Genomic DNA, 23,913 nt, shown 5'->3' on the forward strand with positions numbered 1-23,913 from the left:
ATGTGTTTCAACTTCCTCAAATTATGTTATTTTTCTTGATATTGTGTTATGATATTAAATTGGATATATATATATATATATATATATATATATATATATATATATATATATATATATATTATTTTGAGGTTTTTTTCTTATCTACCTCTGACTTCAGGGTTTGTTCCACCCAGTGAATCAGCATCCATTTGGCCCCAAAAGACCACTTGCCCACGGCTATTAGAATAATAGTTCTCTTGGGCCCATAGAATTGTCCCTGTCTATCTTTTTGCTCCATCTCCTGTTTAATCTATTTTGGCTAGGAAAGGGTATCTGAATGCACTCAGTTTGTGCTCACCTTTCTTCAACTGTGCCATAATCACTTCCCCTCTATACTTTACCTGTTTCTTTGGCTCCTGGTGTCCTCTAAGAGCAGGCTGGGTGCCCCCGAAACTGACTTAAAATGCAGAATATCAAGGCCCACTGACCACTGCTGGATCAGAGTCCGCATTCTAAAATATCCCAGGTGACCTATATGTACATTTAGGCTTAGAACACAACTCTTGCTGAATGTGTACTTATTATTTGACGTATGCCAACACAAATCTAATGGTAGGAAATACTTAAATTTTTAATACTATCGCTGCCCCCCAACCCGCCCAGTTTTATAGTGGAGTGTGTAAAACATTGGTTTATAGTCTAGACATTTGGTGGATAAAATCAGTCTCCCTAGGTGGTAGTTTGTTAATAGTAACTGCTAAAATTTATTGAGCATTTACTGTTCAGTTGAACCATAAAGAATTGGCATTTTTATAAATTAAAAAAGGCCAAATGTCAGCAATTTCATATGGTTGTGGCATAACTCTGTAAAGGTGTAATATTTACAAATATTGTATCCTAAACACATACGTACACACACACACACACACACACACAGGTGTGTACTATTATTATTTCTATATGCATGCCCAGTGCCTGAGGCTTAAATAACCTGGACAGTGACTCAAAGCTGATTAGAGTTAAAAGGATTTAAACACAACAGTAAGTACATATGTATATTTGTATACGTGTGTGTGTATGTATATATGCATACTGAATATGTTGCATGTATCTCTCTATATATCTATACACACATACACTCACATATACACATATATGAAGAAAAAGAGAGAGTTGAAAATAGCTTCTGAATATGCAGATTCAGGTTTAGCTTATGTATGTTAAATGCTCACTTTGTCCCAAGAACAATGCTAGCTTAGTATACTGTTGCCCTAGTATACCAGCAAGTATGTTTAATCGAGAGAGTATGCATATGGATCATCTGGTAATCCTTTTTGTTATATTCTTGATACTAATCATAAACTGTAAATATAATAACAAATTGCCTATAAGTAAAAATGCCATATTTTTTGAAAAGTAAGCATTTATTTCTAGGGTAAGTCTGCAAGAAAATTATTGATAGGGTGAAATACACAAAACTCAATCATTGGATGGTTCTAAGCCATCTTTTTTTTTTTTTTTTTTTTTAGGTAATGACAATTTTGGGTCTCTCAGTAAGATATTTACTTGCAAATTTTAATTAAAATATTATTTATTCATTTAAACATTCACAAGCTTTTACTGAGAATCTATTCTGGTCTTCCTCTTTTTCAGCAGCCCATTCTATTGGGGTCAGAGTGATGTGCAAACAAAAGGAAACAAAGCAGAACTTGATAAGTGCCTTTAAAGGCATGACCAGAGGACTGTCAGAGAAACAGTTTTTGAGAACTCTGTTTGCATATGGAATACTTAGTGAATCTCAGTATAAATTCAGTTAAATAGCAATACGTCTTTGAAGTCTTTGAACAATTGCTTTATGTAATTAGAACTAATTATTTCTTGTTCTTATATTCAAGTTGCTGCATTCAATTTGAGATAAATGTTCAGGCGCTATTTCACGAGAGATTTAATTATCTTTTTTTCTTGTTGGATACAACACAGACAAATGCTTTGCTCCTAAATATTAGAATACATCAATTTTTAGGACAGGTAGAGCTTTCTTTTAGCATTTAATATACAAAACGGCTTACTAAGCAAATGGATAAGGTAAGGAGGACAACAAAGGGGCTATTTATCCAACCTAGGAAAGCAAAGTAAAACAACAAAACTTGAAAACAATTTGCATATGAATGCATGCTAAGTTTTAAAATATGTTTATTCATTGGAGTAGTATTTGTGAGGACTTTATTCACTAAATTATTTTTTAACACTTGACATTAGTAATATGCCCACAAATAATAAAACCTAATTATTTGACAACACTTAATGATTAAAACCAAGATTATCATTTTATACGTATTCTTAAATAATTATCTCACTATTGCGTATATACCCAAAGGAATGGAAATCATCATATCGAAGGGACAACTGAACTCCCATGTTTATTGTGGCTCTATTGACAATACCCAAGATATGGAACCAAAATAATGTCCATCAATGGATAACTAGATAAAGAAAATGTGGTATATATGTGCAATGCAATACTACTCAGCCATATAAAAACAAAATTCCACCATTTGTAGCAACACGGATGAGCTTGGAGAAACTTATGTGAAGTGAAATAAGCCAGGCACAGAAAGAGAAATACCACATGGCCTCACTCATAGTGGGAGCTAAGAAAGAAAGAGAGAGAGAGAGAGAGAGAGAGAAAAGGAAGGAAGGAAGGAAGGTAGGTAGGTATGTAGGTAGGGAGGGAGGGAGGGAGGGAGGAAAGAAAGAAAGAAAGAAAGATAAGAAAGAAAGAAAGAAAGAAAGAAAGAAAGAAAGAAAGAAAGAAAGAAAGAAAGAAAGAAAGAAAGAAAGAAAAGAAAGAAAGAGAAAGAAAGAAAGAAAAAGGGAAAGAGAAAGAATCACAATAATATATTGAACTTTCAGAAAGACAGACTAGAACTGTGTTTACTAGAGATGGGGAAGAGGTAGGGGAAGGGGATTAAGGAGAAATTGGTTAATGAACACAAAGATTTGGTCACATGTTGTACACAGATACTGATAGTCTACTCTGTACCCCATAAATGTATGTAATCAATTATGTTCTTTTGTTTCAATAAAAAAATAAAAAATGAAAAAATGTAAAATAAAAAACCAACAAAAAATTTATTTATATTAATATATTTCTTCAAAAATATATTTCCATGCCAATATCATAAAAGATTTTTAAAAGTCACATGACAATGAAATATAAGAAAAGATTGTTTAAAATATTTAATAGAGAAAAAACATTTAATTTTTTCTCTGATTCTTGTTTTTGTGTTTCTATCATGACGAGGTCTAATATGGCCTGTAATTTTAATAACTCCAGCCTCTTTAGCTGAAAAGTAGCCTCTATCAGAAAGCAAGTCCTATCTGACATCAAAGCCTCATGCTGTAGTCAGTGAGGGGACAGAGGCAGTATACACACATCAGGCTGGTACTGGTCTAAGAGTAAGCTCAAGTCTTCATGTAAGAGCAGGGAAGAGTAACTGGGTAAAAGACATAGGAAAGCAATGCTGCCGATGAGGATGTGACATCCTCTGTCTTCCTCATTCTTCTTCTCATAGTAGAGAGGGGGAAAAACACTCAGGAACTCTGGGAAGTTGCAGGGAAAGGATGCATCTTGAAGGTTCTCCTAGCAACTACAGGAGGTTTAAATAAGATCTAGCCATGTTATCAGAGTCTCCCCTGTTTGTGAAATGCAAGACAATGAACCAGGATGTCACTGGTATCTTAATTAGGCAGAGCAAATGAAAACTGCACAACATCAATTTTGGAAACTTGCAAGGGCATTAGAGTTTCAGTTATCTGAAGGACCAAGGCCCATATAGGACAGCCTCTCCCAGTTTATGACATGTTTTAGAAAACTGGAAGTGCTATTAGGAATGACAAGGAAAGAGAGAATACTAGTCAGATAAATTTGGAAATCATAGCATATGATACCCTTTTTGAGGTTTCACAATACTGAAAATTGGATTAAGAATCCAACAGTCTAGCAGAAAACAAACCTGTTTAAATGTGCGTAATCTTTTAATTGGATTATTTGTGTTTTTTGCTTGTTTGTTTTGTTTTTTTACTGTATAGTTGGTTTTTCAAAGGAAGACATATAAATGGCCTACTGGCATATGAAAAAATGCTCAACATCACTAGTCATCAGAGAAATGCAAATCAAAACCACATTGATATATCATCTCACTCCAGTTAGACTGGACATTATTAAAAAGACCAAGAATAACAAATGCTGGTTAGGAGGTGAGGAAAGGGGAACCCTTCTACACTGTTGGTAGGACTGTAAATTAGTACAGTCATTATGGAAAACAGCCTGGAGGTTCCTCAAACAACTGCAGATAGGACTACCATATGATCCAGCGATCCCACTTCTGGCATACATCCAAAGGAATGGAAATCATCATTTCAAAGGGATACCTGTGCTACCATGTTCACTGCAGCTCTATTTACAATAGCCAGAGTATGGAACCAACTTAAGTGTCCATTGATGGATGACTGGATAAGGGAAATGTGGTATATACACACAATGGAATACTACTCAGCCATAAAAAAGAATGAAATTCTTCCATGTGCAGCAACATAGATGAGTCTGGAGAAAATTATGTTAAGTTAAATAAGCTAGACAAGGAAAGAGAAATACCACATGTTCTCACTTACAACTGGGTATGAAGGGAGGGATGGAGGGAAGGAGGGAGGACAGAAAGAAGGAAGGAAGGAAGGAAGGAAGGAAGGAAGGAAGGAAGGAAGGAAGGACCAAAACCATATGTTGAACTTTCAGAAGGGGAAAACAAATCCAAGGATGCTAGAGATGGTGAGATGGTCAGGGGGGATTACGGAAGGACAGTTTGGGTAAAGGACATAAAGAAAAATCACGATTTGTAATGATAACATGCTTACAATGAATAATAAAAATAAATAAACAAATAAATAAATATGCATAATCTGGCTTTTTTCAAACTAATTTGGGATTTATGTCTTTGTAATAAACTTAGTAACATCCTGAAGACCTGTGTTCTTGGAAACCCTAGTTTGGGAACTGCTGAATTTAAATATATGTGTTAGAATCAAGCTGGAAATAAAACCTGGTCCTGGGTTACTAAATAATAATAGCAAGCCTTGAAGATTAATGAGAAACTTTTAAATTTTGCTTAGAGACTTGCATTAATTCAAAAAATGCATGTTAAATTATTGTATATTTAAATAGCCTTTATATATACATAAACATATAAACATAAGTATGTATGTTACACAAGACATGACTTTTTCCCAAAAGCAGCTGGTAAGAGAGAAATCCAAATTAAAAAAAAAAAATACACACACACATACACATGAAGATACTTCCAAAAGTTTGCAGAAAATTAGAATTAAAAGATAATACGAATCTCTGTAAGCTTTTTGAAGACCTCCCATAAATGCATACATACATATACATAAACACATATGTATGTATGTTTATATATGTATATGTATATACACATACATATACACACACATGCTCCCCATATACATATATATATACACACACATACACATACTCTCTCTGTATATATCTGCAGACATATATGTGTCTCCGTATATATACACATACAGATATGTGTGTGCATATGTGTGTGTGTGTATGTACACAGAGAAAGAGAGAGTCCTATTTCTATCTTTTATAAACATACTAGAATAAAATCACCATTTGGGACATTGAGTGATGGACAGTCTAACTATAGTTAAGGCATCTGGTGGCTTCAACTATGTAGAAAGAATCTGGAAGATAGATTCTGAAATGCTAGCTTACAAAATAATACATAGGATCAAACTCTTTACAAAGCATAATGATGTTTGTATATAAGAAGCTCTTTTGAACCATTATGCCCAGGCAAGCTAATATTGTACCAATGAACCCAATCACAGCAAGAAAATGCATTCCTATCATTTGTTAGAATTTAGCTAATAGTGCAGGAGGTTCTTGTTTCAGAATATCATGAGGAAGGCAGCAAATTCTGCTGGAGTCAGCTTATCTGACACGTAGCCTAGTGATCTTGGACAAGTCATGTTGATCATCTGGGCCTCCATTGTCTCCTGAGCCCATGGGAAGATTAAGTGATATCGAGGGAATTTGAGGCTTCTGAGGTAAGAACTCTGTACATCATCCTTTTGATTCCCACATTCTTTCAGGAATGGTAAACAGACAGGAATGAACATGCCTTTATTGTAATTATGAAAACTGAAGGCAAAAAATGATCACCCCATTTCCTCAAAAAAGAAAAATGTAGTTAGACCCCTATTCTTTAGGATTTTGTCCAAAGATACTCATTCCTCACTCTAAAAGCCTGTAAGTTTCAGTTTATATCTGCTATTCAGTGGAGAGAAAATTTTTTCATTCTTTTAGCCAGAGATACAACAATCCAAGTACCTTTTATGGAACAATTCCAGTAAAAGTTGCTGGAGATACAATGTTAAAGAAGACATGACCATTTCCCAGAAGCAACTGGTAGGGGAGAAATCCAAATTACGAAAGAAAATACACACACACACTGAAAAACTAAAGGAGAGAGCCATTGATTTATTAAACAAAACACATAAAAAACAGAGGAAGTCTCTTAAAAGAAGTTTGTAAGTGGAGTGATTCTCTTATCCCTCCAATTGGATTTCATGTCCCTTAAGGATTGCAGCTCATCCTTTACTTCTTATATCTACTTCCCAGCACCAAGAACCTAGGATCCTGCCAAGCCCTTGCAACATGGTAGACAACACAAAACATACAACTTTGAGTCTTGTTTTTACATCACGGCACTGCATTTTTTCATTCAGTCTCATATATTCATACATTCACTCATTGATCAATTTATTCCTTCATTCATTTTCAGCTTACTATGGTTAGACAGTAGACTGTGGGAAAAAGTTAAGATAATAAGATCATTCAAGTCCTTCACCATTGCAAAAGCTTTGCTCTTGATTGCTTTTGTTATCTCTGCTAGCAGAGACTGCGAGGAAATTGCACTTGGGTAGCAGACTTGGTGAATCAATATGCTTTGTTATCATTTATTCCCAGCTGCAGTGCTGCTGTTGCCCTGGCTGCCAAGCACTCTAACCTCCTGGAAGCCACCAAGAGAGGTTAATTAGTTTACAGCTGGCCATAATTAGGAGCAAAAGGCTGCAAGAAATAAACTCTCAAGAATCTTGACAGAAAGCATGCATGGAGGCGAAGCTGTTAGCTTGAGCAAACTGCTGTGTTTTAACTAGAAAGCAGGCACCTAAAAGTTTGGAAATTGTTAGATAGCAATGTCAGGCGAGAAGCCTTAAGAGACACTCAGGAACAATACAGTCTTCAGAAGCTGTGGCATGAAGGAGACACTGAGGCCCTCAATTGTCCATGCCATCCCAGTAAACCAGTTTTCTCAAAAGTAAAAGGAGGTAGTTGCTGTGGACAGTGTCCAGGGTTCCAAATCCTGGTTAATACAATGTCTAAAAAAGGCTCTCAGGAGATGTTACAGTGAGAAAAAATAGACTTATTCATCAGCTTATTCATAGCATCCATACCGATAGCTACTCATCCTTTATCATTGACCATGTGCTCAGCACAAAATATTTTATCTGATCTCCACAGCAACCATGAAAGTGGATATTATCAACACCATCATGTAGATGAATAAAATTATAAGATTACAAAGGGAGAGGTGGAGGTCACTTTTTCAAGTCATGTCCTCATCAGAGAAAAAATCTAAATTCAGACACATGAGCTTTAGACCCCAAATTTCTCCTTCTCCTCATCTGAAGTCCGTTGATATATATTTAATCCTGCTTTTATATATAGTTTAAGAAGAAATAAGCTGGACTCTTAGCAGCTGTCTCCATTTAAATTACCTGGCTTCTTTTCCAGAAATATAGGGGACCAATAGAGAAAGAAAAATACGTATCTTCAGAGAAGATTCAGTCAGTTTAAGGTGAGACTTTCATAAAGACCAGTATGAAGACAAATTGCCCCTGTTCATAGATGGCATGCTCTTATATGTACAAAAACATATAAACTCTACCAAAAAATTCCTAGAGCTGATAAATAGATTCCATAAAGTTGCAGGATACAAAATTGATACACAAAAATCAGATGTATTTTTATATACCAATAACGAACAAACAGAAAAAGAAATGAAAGCAAGCCCAAAAGAATAAAATACCTAGGAATAAATTTAACCAAGAAAGTTAAAGATCTCTACAATGAGAAGTACAAAACACTGCTGAAAGAAATTGAAGACACCAAAAGACAGAAAGGCATTCCATGTTCATGGATTGGAAGAATTAATGTTGTAAAAATATCTATACTACCCATAGTGATCTACAGATTCAGTGCAGTCCTCATCAAAATACCAAAGATAGTCTTCACAGAAATAGAAAAAAAAAAATCCTAACATTCATATGGAACAACAAAAGACTCTGAGTGTCCAAAACTAGTGAAGGCTGAGGGCAACTGGCAGGTGCAAAGAGATCACATGCTGAGAGAGGAAGAAAGAAAGGGAGAGGAGGTCCCAGTTTTTTTTTTTGTTGTTGTTGTTGTTTTTACAGACTCCTCTTGAGGAAACAAATCTATTGTGAAGAGAGTTCACTCACTTCCCAGGGAGAGCATTAATCTGTTCATGAGTTATCTGTCCCCCCAAACCAAACCACCTTCCAATAGGCTCTACTTCCTAACACTGACCCTTTTGTGATCAGATTTCAAAATGAACTTTGTATGGGACAAACATATCCAAACTATATTACCTCTGCCCAGCCAAGGGAAACTGTCAGCAAATTTCTGCTGTCCTACAACATGATTCTAATAAATAAGGGTAAAGAGTAGATCAGGATGATTTCTTATTGAAATTATCATGCTCCTCAGAAGCTATGTCCAGGTCATGCAAGAAGTGATTCATAAACTTAAATAAAAATAGTCACACCAGAGGCACTCTATATGAGTTTTTGAAGTCAACTTGCCAACATGTGTTAAAGTCTTTAATATGCTCATAATCTGTGAGACATTAATTCCATATCTGGAGATATATTCTAAAGCATTACTATAAAACAAGATAAATGTATGCAATTATTTACAAACATGAATATTTTTATGAGGGATCTAAATGTCAAATAATAATAGTACTTCAGTGACATATTGTAAAGCTGCATGAAAATTGTTATGAGATAAATTGAATAAAATGCAGTTGTATATATACACACAGGCATATCCAGTGGCTTCTCATCTTACAATGGGGTTAAGACACAATAAACCCTTCATATATTGAAAATATTGTAAGTCAAAAATGCCCTTAATACACTTAACCAACCAAACAGCATAGTGTAGCCTAGCCTGCCTTCACTGTGCTCACAACAGTTAAATTAGCCTACAGTGGTTTAGACGTACAAATCAAATCTGATCTTATAGACCTTAGCAGAGGAAATTAAAATCATCTAACAAAGTCTATTTTACAATAAAGTGTTGAACATCTCACATAATTTGTTGAAAACTATACTGAAAGTGAACAAACAGAATGTTTTTGTGAGTACCTGAAGTAAAGTTTCTAATGAATGAGTGGGGTACTTGAAGTACAGTTTGTAATGAATGAGTGTTGCTTTAGTGCCATCATAAAGTGGAAAAATGGTAAGTTGAACCATCTTAAGTTGGAGATTGTTTATATGTATGTATGCATATGAAATATTATATAATGTCACATTAATAGTGATTTGTGTGATAGATATATAGATGCTTCACAGACACTTTCCCTAATTTCTAAATCTTTAATGGGTATATTTTTTATGTAAAATTTGTAAATAAAGCAGGATAAGGCAAAAACAAAGCAAAGCAGAAACAATTAACACAAACTACTTCTTGCCTAAGTAATTACTGGTTATTTTCAGTATATAATTTACTGATTGGATGATGACCATCAATTAAAAATCATCTTGTGAGTGTTCAATTTTTCAAAATTAGCAAATTTGATTCTGGATCTACATACAACCACCATTAGCTGTCATGTTTGTTCATGCTCATTTCCACTCTGAATCTAATTGGATTTTCAATGGCAAATTCTTCAGGGGAGTCCAGGGAAAATCTACATAAACAAGAAAATGAAGTCAGGACAGCTACATCATAAAATGGAGTTTTATGCAAACATATTTTACTGCACATTTACCCTGTGAAGGACATTTAATATTTCTAGATTTGACTCTTGACACAGCAAAGTGGTTTGAATTAGGAGTGGTAGACTGATATTAAGTCAGATAGCCTAAACATATGAAGAAGAATAAATTAAGAACATATCGATTGAAACGGTACTGGAGAAGGTTTAGACATTGGCAAATATAAATCAAATCTGATATTATAGAACTTAGCAGAGAAAATGAAGAAAGACTATGGGTCTATAAGCAGTATAATCCCTGGAATGAGAAAAACAGGAGCATTTAAAATAAATATAGTGTAGTATTTGGAATTTTATTTCCTTTTCAATATTTGAAATTACATATTTGAACATCATAACTGGAGGCAATAGATTACCGGGTTATCTGTGATTACATAGGTGGGCCGTCTCAAGACAAGATATTAAAGCAATCAATGGGAAAATAATAACAGAAGCTCAAAAAAAAAAAAAAAAGCATCTGATCTTTATTAGGCATCCTAATTCGAAATACATATAAATTGACTTGTAGGATGACCCTGAAAATCTCACAAATGAGAAAATGTTCTCCCCAGACACTTACTTTTTTGGGGTGTGTGCATCATCATTCTTCTGTACAATCTTTCTCTGACCAGAGTGTTAGGTACATGTCATCGATGACCAAGCATGTATTCTTCCTGGGAAGTGTTGTAACCTTCTATTCAAGCAGCCAGGCTGCTGCATTTACCGTTCCTTCACACATTAGCTTAGTCACAGATCTTTACTGACTACACACGGTCTGCCAGGCTAGGTGATGAGCGGGTAAATGCAGAGATAAATAAGACAGAATCCCTGCCCTCCAGGACTTCGGTCTAATGAGAAAGACGAAAAAGCGATTACAATATAATGAGTTAGGTGCTCTAATCACTAGACTCTGTTGTATGAGAGTAGAGGGTCACCCAATCTAATCTAGAAGAATCAAAAAAGGTGTCATAGAAGAAAAGGCACATAGCCGGTATTTTAAAGACAGCTTCACATTGGTAGAGGAAAGGGTAAAATTGAATGAGAGACTTTCTGGCTGGGAAAAAAAAAAAAAGCCAGAGAACCAGAATAGACAGGTGCAAATATGAATCTGATCCATTAGTTTCCTGTATGTGTAATTAAGAATAATAGTGACAGGTTATACCAGTGCATAACACAGAGGGATCAGAGGCTATAGTGACATTGGAGCTTATCTGTAGTCCAGGATCTACCATGTCCAGTAGATGTATTTACAGTAGTTGAGGAAGCATTGATTAAGTGTTAGACATGGTGCTAGAATCAAATAAGAACTGTTAATGTATATTGGGAGGAGTGAGAAAGTGAGACAGCACAGAGTATACCAGGACTATCAAGGAATTGAATATGGCTGATGGAAAATAAGTGGAGGAGGAATCTAGTTTATGAAAATCCTTATTTCTCACTGGTTTTAGATGTTATCCTGAAGGAAGAGAGGAGATACTGAATGTTTTTAAAGCAGATAACTATGGATGATGAACAAATAGGGACAGACTTCAAGTAGGGCTACCAGCTGTGGAAATAACAGAAGTAAAATGATAAAACTATGACCTGAACCAAAGAAGTAAGTAAAGTACTATCTCACCTACTTTAGGTACTCAGTGGATTTTTTTTCTTTGTATTGTATTGAGGTACCATTTTATGTACAATAAAATGCACATTCCTTAAGTGTTCACTTTCATGTGTCTTGACAATTGATCGTGTGAAGATCTATTTCTGGATTCCTTATTCCCTTCTGTTAATTTAATTTCTGTTCTTAAATAAATACCTTAATAACTACATTGTTGTGACTTTAAGGTAAATTTTGAGTTCATGTAAGTGTAGACTTCCAACTTCATTCCATTTTTAAAATTTCTTATTTTATTTTATAGTGGTTAGGAACACAATATGAAATCTATCCTCTTGAATATTTTTTGTCTTTGCTGCTTCCAGTTCTTTGTATGTTTTTCTCTTTTTTTAAATTTAACTTAATTTTTTATTTTAACTTCTCAATTTTTAAGTATATAATATAGCATTATTGACAGTAGGTACACCCATTGGAAACCACTATTCCACTTTTCGATTCTATAAAGTTGACTACTTTAGATACCTCATATAAGTAGAATCATGCAACATTAGTTATTCTGTGATCGGCTTATTTCACATAGCATGGTGTCCTCAAAGTTCATCCATTTTGTTGCATATGGCAGAATTTTCACCTTTTAAAAAGGCTGAACAGTATTTCATTGCATGTATATGCCACATTTTGTTTGTCCATTTATCTGTTGATGGACATTTAGGTTGTTTCCATATCTTTGCTACTGTGAATAGTGCTGCAAAGAACATGGGAGTGCTAATATTTCTTTTGAGATTCTGATTTCATTACTTTTGGATAAAGACTCAGAAATGGGATTGCTGGGTCATATCATAGTTCTATTTTTAATGTTTTGTAGAAGCTCCATACTGTTTTTCAGAGTTGCTACACCATTATGCCTTCCCAGCAACAGTGTGAAATATTCCAATTTTTTCACATCCTAACCAACAATTATTGCCTTTTCGTTTTTAATAATAGCCATTCTGAGAGGAAAGCAGTGATCTCTCACTGTGATTTTGATTTTCATTTCCCTGATGATTAATGACATTGAGCATTTTCCATATACCAATTGACAATTTGTATGTCTTTCTTGGAAGAAACGTTCCTGATCTTGAGGGGAAAACTTTCAGTTTTTCACCATTGAGTATGATGTTAACTGTGGGATTTTCATATATGGACTTTACAGAGACTCAATCTTTGTATAAGTACTGATCCACAATTTTCATAAATAGGAGGGGTCTCCAAAATGCTCACGGAAAGATTTGCATTATCTTTTAATTCTATTTTTCCATGAACTTTTTGAAGTAACCTTGTGATTTTGATATTAGGGTATTGCTGATCACGTAAAATGCAATCAGAAGTGTTAGGTCCCTGGAATTGAGAACCTGACTTTTAGAAAGTCCCTAACCTTCAGTTTTGTTTCTCTGAGTTTAGTTCCTCTAAGTTTCTGTCTCCCTAAGTCTCTGTTCCCATGAGCAAGCTGTACCTGGAATGGAACATTGTAACCATATTCCTAGGCTAGGCCAGATGCTAATCTGAACTCTGTAAAAGAAAATACCCAAGTGCCTCTCAGCGCTGACGCCATTTTTCAGCTCTGCCCGGTAGATCCACTTGCTGCTTGCTAATAAAATATTTTTCTTCCTTTGCCCGGATAGCTTCTTCTTCCTCGGCAACCTTACAAGAAGCAGTCCATTCTCTTCTCTTTTGTGAAGAGTTTGTGGAGGATTAGTATTACTTTCTCTTTGCCATCTTATCAATATTATGTGTTCCAATCCATGAACATGGAATTTCTTTTCATTTATTTAGGTCTTCTTTAATTTCTTTCCATAACAATATGTATGTAGTTTTAGCATACAAGACTTGTACTCCTATTAAATTTATTTCTAAGTATATTTTTTATGCTATTGTAAATTGAATTACTTTCTTAATTTTACTTTCAGATCTTTTATTGCTGGTATATAGAAATACAATTGACTTTTGTATATTGATGTTATGTTTTGCAGCCATGCTGAACTCATTTATTAGTCCTGATAGTTGTCTGTGTTTTTTTTTAATAATAATGCTGTATATTTATTATTTTTTTCTTTTTTTTATTGGTTATGAGTATTTATGAGGTACAAAGCAAATTGTCACCACTCGCGCCTAAGATGTGATGGCCAGATCCATACTGGCAGCATGCCATTCATTAGGTTTTTCCTTATAAAGATCATGCTACTTCTGAACAGAGACAATTTTACTTCTTCTTTTCCAATGTGAATGTTTTTTGTTTCTTTTCCTTGCTTAATTGCCCTGGATAGAACCTTCAGAAAAATGTTGAAAAGAAGTGATGAAAGTGGATATCTCATTTCTGATCTATGGAAAAAGTTTTTGGTCTTTCATTAAATATTAAGTAAGCGACATTGCCTTGCCATACTATAATTAAAATGCATTATATATAATTATGTATACAATGTATTTTCATTAAAATATATAAATTATTTATATATAATTTCTTTGTAGTCATATTCATAAATTCCATAAGGACGATAATCATGTTATTTTTGTAATCCCTTCAGTATATGCTGGTACCTGTTATATATGTGTTCAATGAATTGTGGATGCTACCTCATCATCATCATCATCATCTCTAAGACACTCAAATATGGTAAAAACAATTATCCTTGACCTCAAGGAGCCACCACTCTGGTCTCTGAGTAGCAAATATACTTTATTCCACTATCACATCTAATCAGCTGATAGTGGCTGTCTGTTATAAAGATTAAAGAGTTTAATTGACCTCAACAAAGATGAGTGATGTGCCAAATTAATCAAGTCTGTGATTACTAGTGAGGGGTTATGAAGATCTCAATGCCTTGTATTTGCAGATGTAGTCTAGATGTGGAGACACTAATAAGGGAAATAGTAACCACAGTCTAGAAATTCACCACCACTACAATAATACCATGACAACAGTGAGAACATACATCTTCATGGTACATGCAAGACAAGCTGATGTACTATTTGTAATGTCATATTGTCCCATAGAGAAATTTTGACTTAAGAAATGTGAAACCAAAGGCCGGCCCGTGGCTCATTCGGTAGAGTGTGGTGCTGATGAGAAATGTGAAACCTTATTAACAACACTTGCTGAAATGACAGCATGTAAACTCTGTCTGTTTTTGAGAAGTAATTCCAATGTCAATAACATCTGCATGAGCTTCTCATAATTCTCCCTTCTCAAATAGTTGCAAAATAAATATTATTTGAATTGAGTGAAAGGCCTGTTAAATCCAACTTGAGGGAGCATTATTGGTTTCTATGGTTGAGAAGGAGATACAAATGTGTGCTTGCATTTTAGCTTTAGGGATCGTGTTCTATTTCAAGTTTTATTTTGTATAACTGCCTGAGGGCTATGTATACTAACTCACTTCTTTGAAACAAGATCAAATGACTGCCTTCTTTCTTTCTCCCTCCCTCCTTCTTTCTTTTCTCATTTTAAAAATATTTATTTTTGTATGCCTTTCTTATTTTATTTTTTTTACAGCTGGCGAGTATAGAACTTTTGACCTTGATGTTACAAGGCTGTGCTCTAAACAACTGAGCTAAGCAGCCAGCCCTACCTTTCTTATTTTAGAAAACCACTTTATATTGCTTGACATATGTTGGGTTGGAGATCAGATCCTTGCGCCCCTTCCAGTGCAGATTGTGAGTCAGGTAATTGAAAGAAGATTCTGGGAGATTTGGCAAGGTAGACATATTTTATTCTTCATATATAAGCTCCACAGATATGCTTTATTCTTCCAGGACAATTTCAGGAACTACTCCACTGACTCTCTATGCTCTGCCGACCAGCAGTTCAGAACAGTAGCTTTTATACTTTCCATATGCAATAGTGGTTACAAGCCAAGCATTACATAATTACGAGCATTGCATAATTATGCTGAATCAGTAAATGGGCACACATGCACGGTTACACTACTTTTATAACTTGTTTCTAACAACCGTGCTGAATCACGCCCATTTGTAACAAATGTGAGCCAAGTGAGCCTAACTAAATTTTTTCTACTTTCCTTACAACATAAAGCAAGCACGTTTTTTGTAGTTACACAAGCTAACAAGTATTTTAGTTTTTCTCTTCAATTTACCCTGTTTCAAAGTTCTTGATTTGATTTTTCCTGTTAACTCAAGTAGTGCTAGTAACCAAAACTTCATATTATAATGAAGCACACTATAATAAAATTCTGCATGAAACCATCATGAATGAAAAGAATAATAAAGACTTAAAGAAAAAGAGTACCTCATAAAATATGATATATCCATTCATTACCACATCATCATTATAAGCTGGCATGAAGGGGGGAAAAAAGAAAACCTTCATGTTAATACCCTGCCAGGCTGAGCCTTTGATTCCTTCCTGGACCATCCACTCAGCTCATTTACTTTTTCTCTGTCACTGAAACCAAATCACTTTCCCATGAGATTGTCATGTGGAGGTATCTCATTATTTTCAGAAACTACCACGTATTGGCAAAAAATACTGAATTAAAGGTGTGCTGTCAAATTGAGCTTAATCTGAAAATTTGAGTTCTTTATTAATGGAAGTTATCATTTGGGAACACACAGACCATCACTAGAAAGCCAGTTATGAACCAGCAGATGAAAAAATGTTTCTTAACATGTGTATTTATTAACATGCATACACTACCACTTACCACAGAGATGATTTTAGAAGAACATAAAGCAAAATTTATTAAAGACCAAGGTGTCCTCTTTAATTCAACCTGGCTCCATAGAGGTAAGTTCCTGCTCTTGGTGTTTGATCTGTTCAGTATCCCGCAGACTAGGCAGAATGACCAATGTTTTTTCTGTGAAGAAAGAAATAGTTTGACTCACTTGTTATTCCATCCAGACTGGATAAATTAATTTTTAACTAAGAGGAGGAAATGATCAGCAGGTATACCATCTGCATCAGGCGAAAGTAAGAAAGTAAGGTTCAGCAGACTTGGCAGATTCTAGAGTGTTGCAGGTACTTTATGAAAGAAAAAAAGAAAAAGAGGTGACTAATTTAAAGTTTCTTATCAACTCAGTAAAATGTTTTAAGAAGGAGACGTGACCAGTAGTGTCAGACTCAGCTGCTGCTGGGAGAGCTTTCTTCCCAGCGCTCAAAGTTCTGAGCTTTCTCTTCCTCTAAACCCACCCCCAGGATAACCTGGATAACATCCTTCTTGATAACCACTATTACTCATTTCACATACTTTTTACATATATTTATAAATATGATTTATATTCTTCTTTCCTTTAGTAATTTTTTGTTCTAGAATGATTTTCCAGTTTTATATACACATGTATGATTCTACTTCTTTCTCCATATATTTATAGATAAATTCTGCTCATGAAAGGATTTCTTAAATTAGGAATTTGTTAAATCACTTTTAGTTAGTTGCTTTACAATATTTGGAGAAATTTACAATGTGATAATTAGTCATATATGCAATGGAATTACAAACTAAAATTATATTACGAATGGTAACAGAAGCAATGGCTGTACTGAAAGAATGAGTTTATTTTGCCTTGTAGATAGATTCTTTGTAGTGTCTTTTTAAGTGTCTCTCACTTAGAAAATCCACGTAGATCAACACATGACTTCACATTTCCTTTATGACAGAAGTCTGGGTAAACTTTCAGTAGAAATATGAGTCTAGTTCATCCTTCTGTTGTTTTTGTGTATTCATTTTTTTGATTCATCTCATTTATTAAGACCCTTCTAAATGTTGCTCACTGTTCTAGTCATTGGGTCACAAAGATAGACAAAGCTTAGCTCCTGTCCCTGGGAGCACATAGTCTCACCAGGGAGGCAGACATAATTGTGGAGGTGTAAGCATGGATTGCCATGGAACACAGGAAATACTGGCACACCTTGTTTCATTGCACTGTGATTTATTGTTCTTTGCAGACATTGCATTTTTTACAAATTGAAGGTTTGTGGCAACCCTGTGTTGAGCAAATCTTTTGCCACTGTTGTTCAACAGCATATGCTCATTTGATGTTTCTGTGTCACTTTGATAATTCTTACAATATTCACATTTTATTATCATTATATCTGCATGGTAATCTGTTATTGGTGACCTTTGATATTATTATTGTAACGGGGGGTGGAACCACAAAGCACACCCATATAAGATGGAGAACTTATTTGACAAATGTTGTATGTGTTCTGACTGCTCCACTGACTGACCCACTGTTTCCCCTTTCCTCTTCCTCTTCTTGGCCCCAACCCGCCATTCCCCAAGACACAACAATACAACAATATTGAAATTAGGCCAATTAGCAACCCTACAATGGAGTCTGTGTTCAAGTGAAAGGAATAGTTACCTATCTCTCACTTTAAATTTAAAGCTAGAAATGATTAAGCTTAGTGAGGAAGACATGTCTAAAACTAAGATAAGTGGCCTTTTGTACCAAATATTTAGTCAAGCTGTGAATTCAAAGAAAAAGTTCTTGAAGGAAATTAGAAGTGCTACTCCAGTGAACACATGAATGACAAGAAAGCGAAACAGACTTGTTGCTGTTATGGAGAAAGTTTTAGTGGTGTGGACAAAAGATCAAACCAGCCACAACATTCCCATAAGCTAAAACCTAATCCAGGGCAAGGCGCTAACTCTCTTCTATTCTGTGAAGGCCAGGAGAGGAGAAGAAGCTGTAGAAGAAAAGTTTGAAGCTAGCAGAGGTAAGGAAAGAATTCATCCCCATAACGGAAACGTACAAGGTGAAGCAGCAAGTACAAATCTAGAAGCTGCAGCAAGTGGTCCAGAAGAAGTAGATAAGATAATTAATGAAAGTGGCTATGCTAAGCAATAGAGTTTCAATGTCGATAAAACAGTCTTCTATTGGAAAGAGATGCCAGATAGATCTTTCATATCTAGAGAGGAGAAGTCCATGACTGGACTCAAAGTTTTAAAGGACAGGCTGACTCTCTTAGTAGGGACTAATGCAGCTGGTGACTTTAAGTTGAAGCCAATGTTCATTTGCCATGCCCCAAATCCTAGGGCCCTTGATAATTATGCTAAATCTACTGTGCCTGTGCTCTATAATTGGAACAACAAAGCCTGGATGACAGCACATCTATTTCCAGCATGGTCTAGTGAATATTTTAAGCCCCCTGATGAGACCTACTGATCAGAAGAAGAAAAGATTCCTTTCAAAATATTAGTGCCTTGACAATGCACCTGGTCACCCAAGATCTTTGGTGAAGATGTACAAGGAGATTGATATTGTTTGCATGCCTACTAGCACAGCATCTATTCTGTAACCTATAGATCAAGGAGCACTTTTGATTTTCCAGTCTTATTATTTAAGAAATAGATTCCATAAGGTCATAGATAATGATTCTTCTGATGGATCGAGGTAAAAGAAATTGAAAATCTTCTGAGAAGATTTCACTATTCTAGATGCCATTAAAAACATTCATGATTCAGGGGAGGAGGTCAAAATATCAACATTAAGAGGAGTTTGGAAGAAGTTGATTCCAACCCTCATGGATAAGTTTGAGGGTTTAACACTTGGTGGGAGAAGTAACTGCAGATGTGGTGGAAATAGCAGGGGAACTGGAATTAGAAATGGAGCCTGAAGATGCGACTGAATTGCTTCAATCTTAAGATAAAATGTTAATGGGTGAGGAGTTGCTTCTAATGTATGAGCAAAGAGAGTGATTTATTGAGGTGGAAACTACTCCTGGTGAAGATGTTATGAACACTGTTGAAATGACAACAAAAGATTTAGATTATATAAACTCAGTTGATAAAGCAGTGACAGGGTTTCAGGGGATTGACTCCAGTTTTGAAAGCAGTTCTACTGCAAGTAAAATGCTATCAAATAGCATCTCATCCTACAAAAAAAAATCTTTCTTTAAACGAAGAGTCAATTGATGTGGCAATTCTTTTAAAGAAATTGCCACAGCCATACAATTGTTTATAATATTCTCTAATGATTCTTCATATTTCTGTGGTATTGGTTGTAATGTCTCCCTTTTCAGTTCTGATTTTTGTTATTTGGGTCGTTTCTCTTCTTTTTTTTTTTTTTTTTTCTTTTTGTTAACCTAGCTAATGGTTTGTTTATTTTATTTGTATTCTCAAAAAACAACTTTTTGTTTCATTGATCTTCTCTATCTTTTATTGCTTCTCTAGTTCATTTAGTTCTGCTCTGATCTCAATTATTTCTTTCCATCTACTACCATTAGGATTGGATTGTTGTAAATTAGTGCAACCACTATGAAAAACAGTATGAAGTGTTCTCAAAGAACAACAGATAGATCTTTCATCTGCTGTAGCAATCCCACTTGTGGATATATACCCAAAGGAATGGAAATCATCATGTCGAGGGGGTATCTGCACTCCCATGTGTGTCACAGCTCTGTTCACAATAGCCAAGATATGGAACCAACCTAAATGTCCATCAATGGGCGATTGGATAAGGAAACTGTGGTATATATGCACTATTGTATACTACTCTGCCATAAAAAAGAATGAAATACTCCCATTTGCAACAACATGGATGAGACTGGAGAAATTTATGTTGAGTGAAATAAGCAAAGCACAGAGGGATAAATACCATACGTACTCACTCATAAGTGGGAGCTAAGAGAGAAAGAAGGAAGGAAAGAAAAATCGCAGTGGGGCATTGGACTGGCAGAGGGAGAGAACATACCTAGAGATACAAAGTGGAGTGGGGAAAGGGGGATGGGGAGGGGTGTCAGGGATAATTGGGGGGAATGATCGGGTGGGAGACAGAGGTTACAATCACAATTTGTGGTAATGAGCATGCTACCAGTATGGATTTGGCCATCACATCTCTGGCACGAGTGGTGACAATTTGCTCTGTACCCCATGAATATTCATAACCAATTAAAAAAAGAAAAAAGAAATTGCCACAGCCAACCCAGCCTTCAGCAACCATCATCCTGATCAGTCAGCAGCCATCAACAATGAGGAAAGACCTTCTAGTAGCAAAACAATTATTACTTACAGAAGGCTCAGATGATTGTTAACATTTTTTAGCAATGATGTATTTTTAATTAAGACATACTTTTTTAGACATAATGCTACTGAACATTTAATAGACTATTGTATAGTGTAACTATAACTTTTATATGCACTAGGAAACCAAAAAATTGTGTGACTTTATTGCGGTATTTCCTTGCTGTGGTGGTCTGGAACTGAACCCATTATAGCTCTAAGATGTGCTTGTATTCTAACTAACACCAGGGAAGCTTCAAAGAGGAGTCTCTTGAAGCTGGGTCTTAAAAGAATAAGTGGTATCTAGGGAAAAGAGTTGGAAGGTTATGCTAGTCGGAAAAGCATTATTTTTAAAAGCAGAGAAACACCAGGACTTATCCCAGGGCCATAAGTGGCTGCATAGGATGGTAACTATAAAGTTAGGGTCAGATTAATTGATACCTTCTTTGTTTTTCTAAGGAGTTAGTGCTTTATCCTATAATCACTATTCAAGTTTTGAATTTTTATTATCTCAACTCTGCTAACTACTCTTGTAGGGATGTGTGAAAGCTGCTTAATTTTTCTGAATTTTGACATCTTCATCTCTTAATATAGGAATGGAAAGTTTTCTTCTCCAGGCTTATAATGAATAAGGAAAAATCTGTGACCACACTAAGCATGCTTTGTGAGTATAGGTGCTCATGAAAGTCAGTGACATCTCAATTTCCTTTCTTAAACACAGAAATAATATTATCAGACCTGTGTTTTAAAATGATGCCTCTATGTATTGAAGACACATAAGATCAGAAATAGGTCTAATTCAGTCATTCAGATAGGATGAGTCAAAGTCCCAAACCAGAGCTGGGGGATGAGAGTCAGCACACCTATAAGGCTATTTCAAAATAACAGTATAGTAATAATAATAATAAAAATAATAGCTGCCATTACAGAATGCCAGTCTCATAAACTGTCCTAGGCACTCTAGCAGTTATCTCATTAACCTTCACAACAGTCTATGTGAGAATAATATTCACATACTTTTTAATAAAAAGCAAAATTGAAGATATGAAAAGCTAAGGTAATACCCAACATAAATACCCAAAAGAGAATTGTCATTCAAATTCTCATTTTTCTAACTCAAAAGTCATTGCTTTTACCACTGTACTTGACATTTAACTTTTAATATGCTTTTTATTTTATAGATCCCTGCTAATTACCACAAACACATTGAGGTGAATTCCTTTCTCCCTGTTTTCCTCTCTTCTATTCCTCTCCTTTTTCATTTCCTCCTTTTCTTTCCTTATAGTACATATAACAGCATATTGAATATTTTCAAAATGAAAATCAAATAGACTTTGGGATTTTGACTGTAAACAAATAAATAATTTATTTTTATTCATTGCTTGTATTAATAGGGTTGAGGCAGTTGTTTGTTAATTCAGTCAAAAATTGTTATTAGGACCTTTGTAGGTGCCTGCCATTCTCTGTTAAAAAAGGACCCTGAATAAATGCTTTATAGGCATGAGATACGAATTTTAAATAAGAAGTAAAGGAACTTTATGTAGCCATGGAAAGAAAGCCCAATTTAATAATTTGACTTAACTCTCTCGAAACATTTAGAAGAAAAGTTGAAAAATAGAAGTGTTCAAGAGTCTCTTTTTTACAGTGTTAAATAGACATTTATTTGGAAACACATGGCGTGATTTAAACAAATGAATGGAATATTTTATGAATTTTTATATCTTTTGGGGGGAATATTTATACACACACACACACACACACACACACACACACACACACAAACACATACAACACTATTAGAAACAAATAAGAGGTAAGGTATAAATGTTTATAAAGTGTCCAGTGCCACACACACACACATACACACACAGTATTAAAGGGAATTATAATGCTTCTTTAGGTTATGGCATATTCTTATGGGATTTTTAGAAAAATAAGAAAGTTTGTGAAAATAAACACTGGAGGATTTAGTGAGAAGTTGTCTATAACCATGCTTGCTTAATCTGCTACTGTTTGATTTCCTCCTTGCTAACTTCATGTCTAGTATGACCTGCTGGTAACTATCCAGTTTAGAGTTAGTACATCTCACTGGAAGAGCAGGCTTTATTATTATTTTATTTTATTTTATTTTTATCGAAACATAGTTGATTGTACATAACTGTGTGGTACAGAGTTGAATACCAATACCTGTGTGCAATACGTGATGCTCAAATCAGAATAATTAGTATAGTGGACATAACACACTGAGTCTGAGTCCTGGCTGAGCCATTTATTTGAAATGTAACTTTGTAATATGTAGATTACCAAACCATCTGCATCTCACTTTTCTTTATTAAAAATGTTCTTAATTCTTTCTTATACTATTGTATAAGTTTTGATGTATAGAAAGTGGTAGGTTCCCCTAAAATGATAGCTATTGCTATTATTATTGATGTTATCTTAAAAGGTTTCTCTAAAATAGTAGCATCTGTTCCCCTCATTTATCTTCCTTAAAATCAAGTGTCTGGTACAGTAGCAGGTGTGAATATTGGTAGACGATGGAAACAGAAAGGGTGGAGAATGGGTCATTCTAGAGCAGGTGGGTGATCACTTTTTCTTTCTTCTCTTCTAGAGCTTCTCAAAGGGTGTTCCACAGACCTGTTTGCATCACCTGAAATCTTATTAGAAATGCAAATTCATGGGCCAAAATCTGTGGGCTTTGAGTCTAGGAAATTATGTTTTAACAAACACTCTTGGTTATTCTCATGCACAGTAAAATTGAGAACCACTCCTCTGCACTACATTTTATGTTTTTACTTGTACCGTCTTTTGCCTCCCACTCATTCAAAACTCTTTCAGTCTGCCCCTTTTTGTCCAGGGAAGATGATGTCCAAGCCAAATCACAACTGAAATAACCCCTTCTACCCACTGTTGGATGCACACTAACTTCACGTGTTTATTTAAAGCTCCTTCTTCCCCGGGAATACTCCTCCCACACCCTCATCTCCATGAAAAGTCAAGACATTTGGGAAATTCAGTGGCCACTCCTTGAAGAGTTCCCATTGTATGAAATCAGGTTTGGAAGGAGTTAGAGTTTTATTCCTTCATGAAATTCATCTTTTTTTTTTTTTTCCCATTCAATTAGAGTTAGGAGGTTAAGTGAATCCTTGCTGGAAACCAGAAAGAATGGTGTAAAGAACAGTTA

The sequence above is a fragment of the Cynocephalus volans genome, chromosome 1, assembly GCF_027409185.1.
Source record: "Cynocephalus volans isolate mCynVol1 chromosome 1, mCynVol1.pri, whole genome shotgun sequence".
In the NCBI taxonomy this organism is placed as follows: Eukaryota; Metazoa; Chordata; class Mammalia; order Dermoptera; family Cynocephalidae; genus Cynocephalus; species Cynocephalus volans.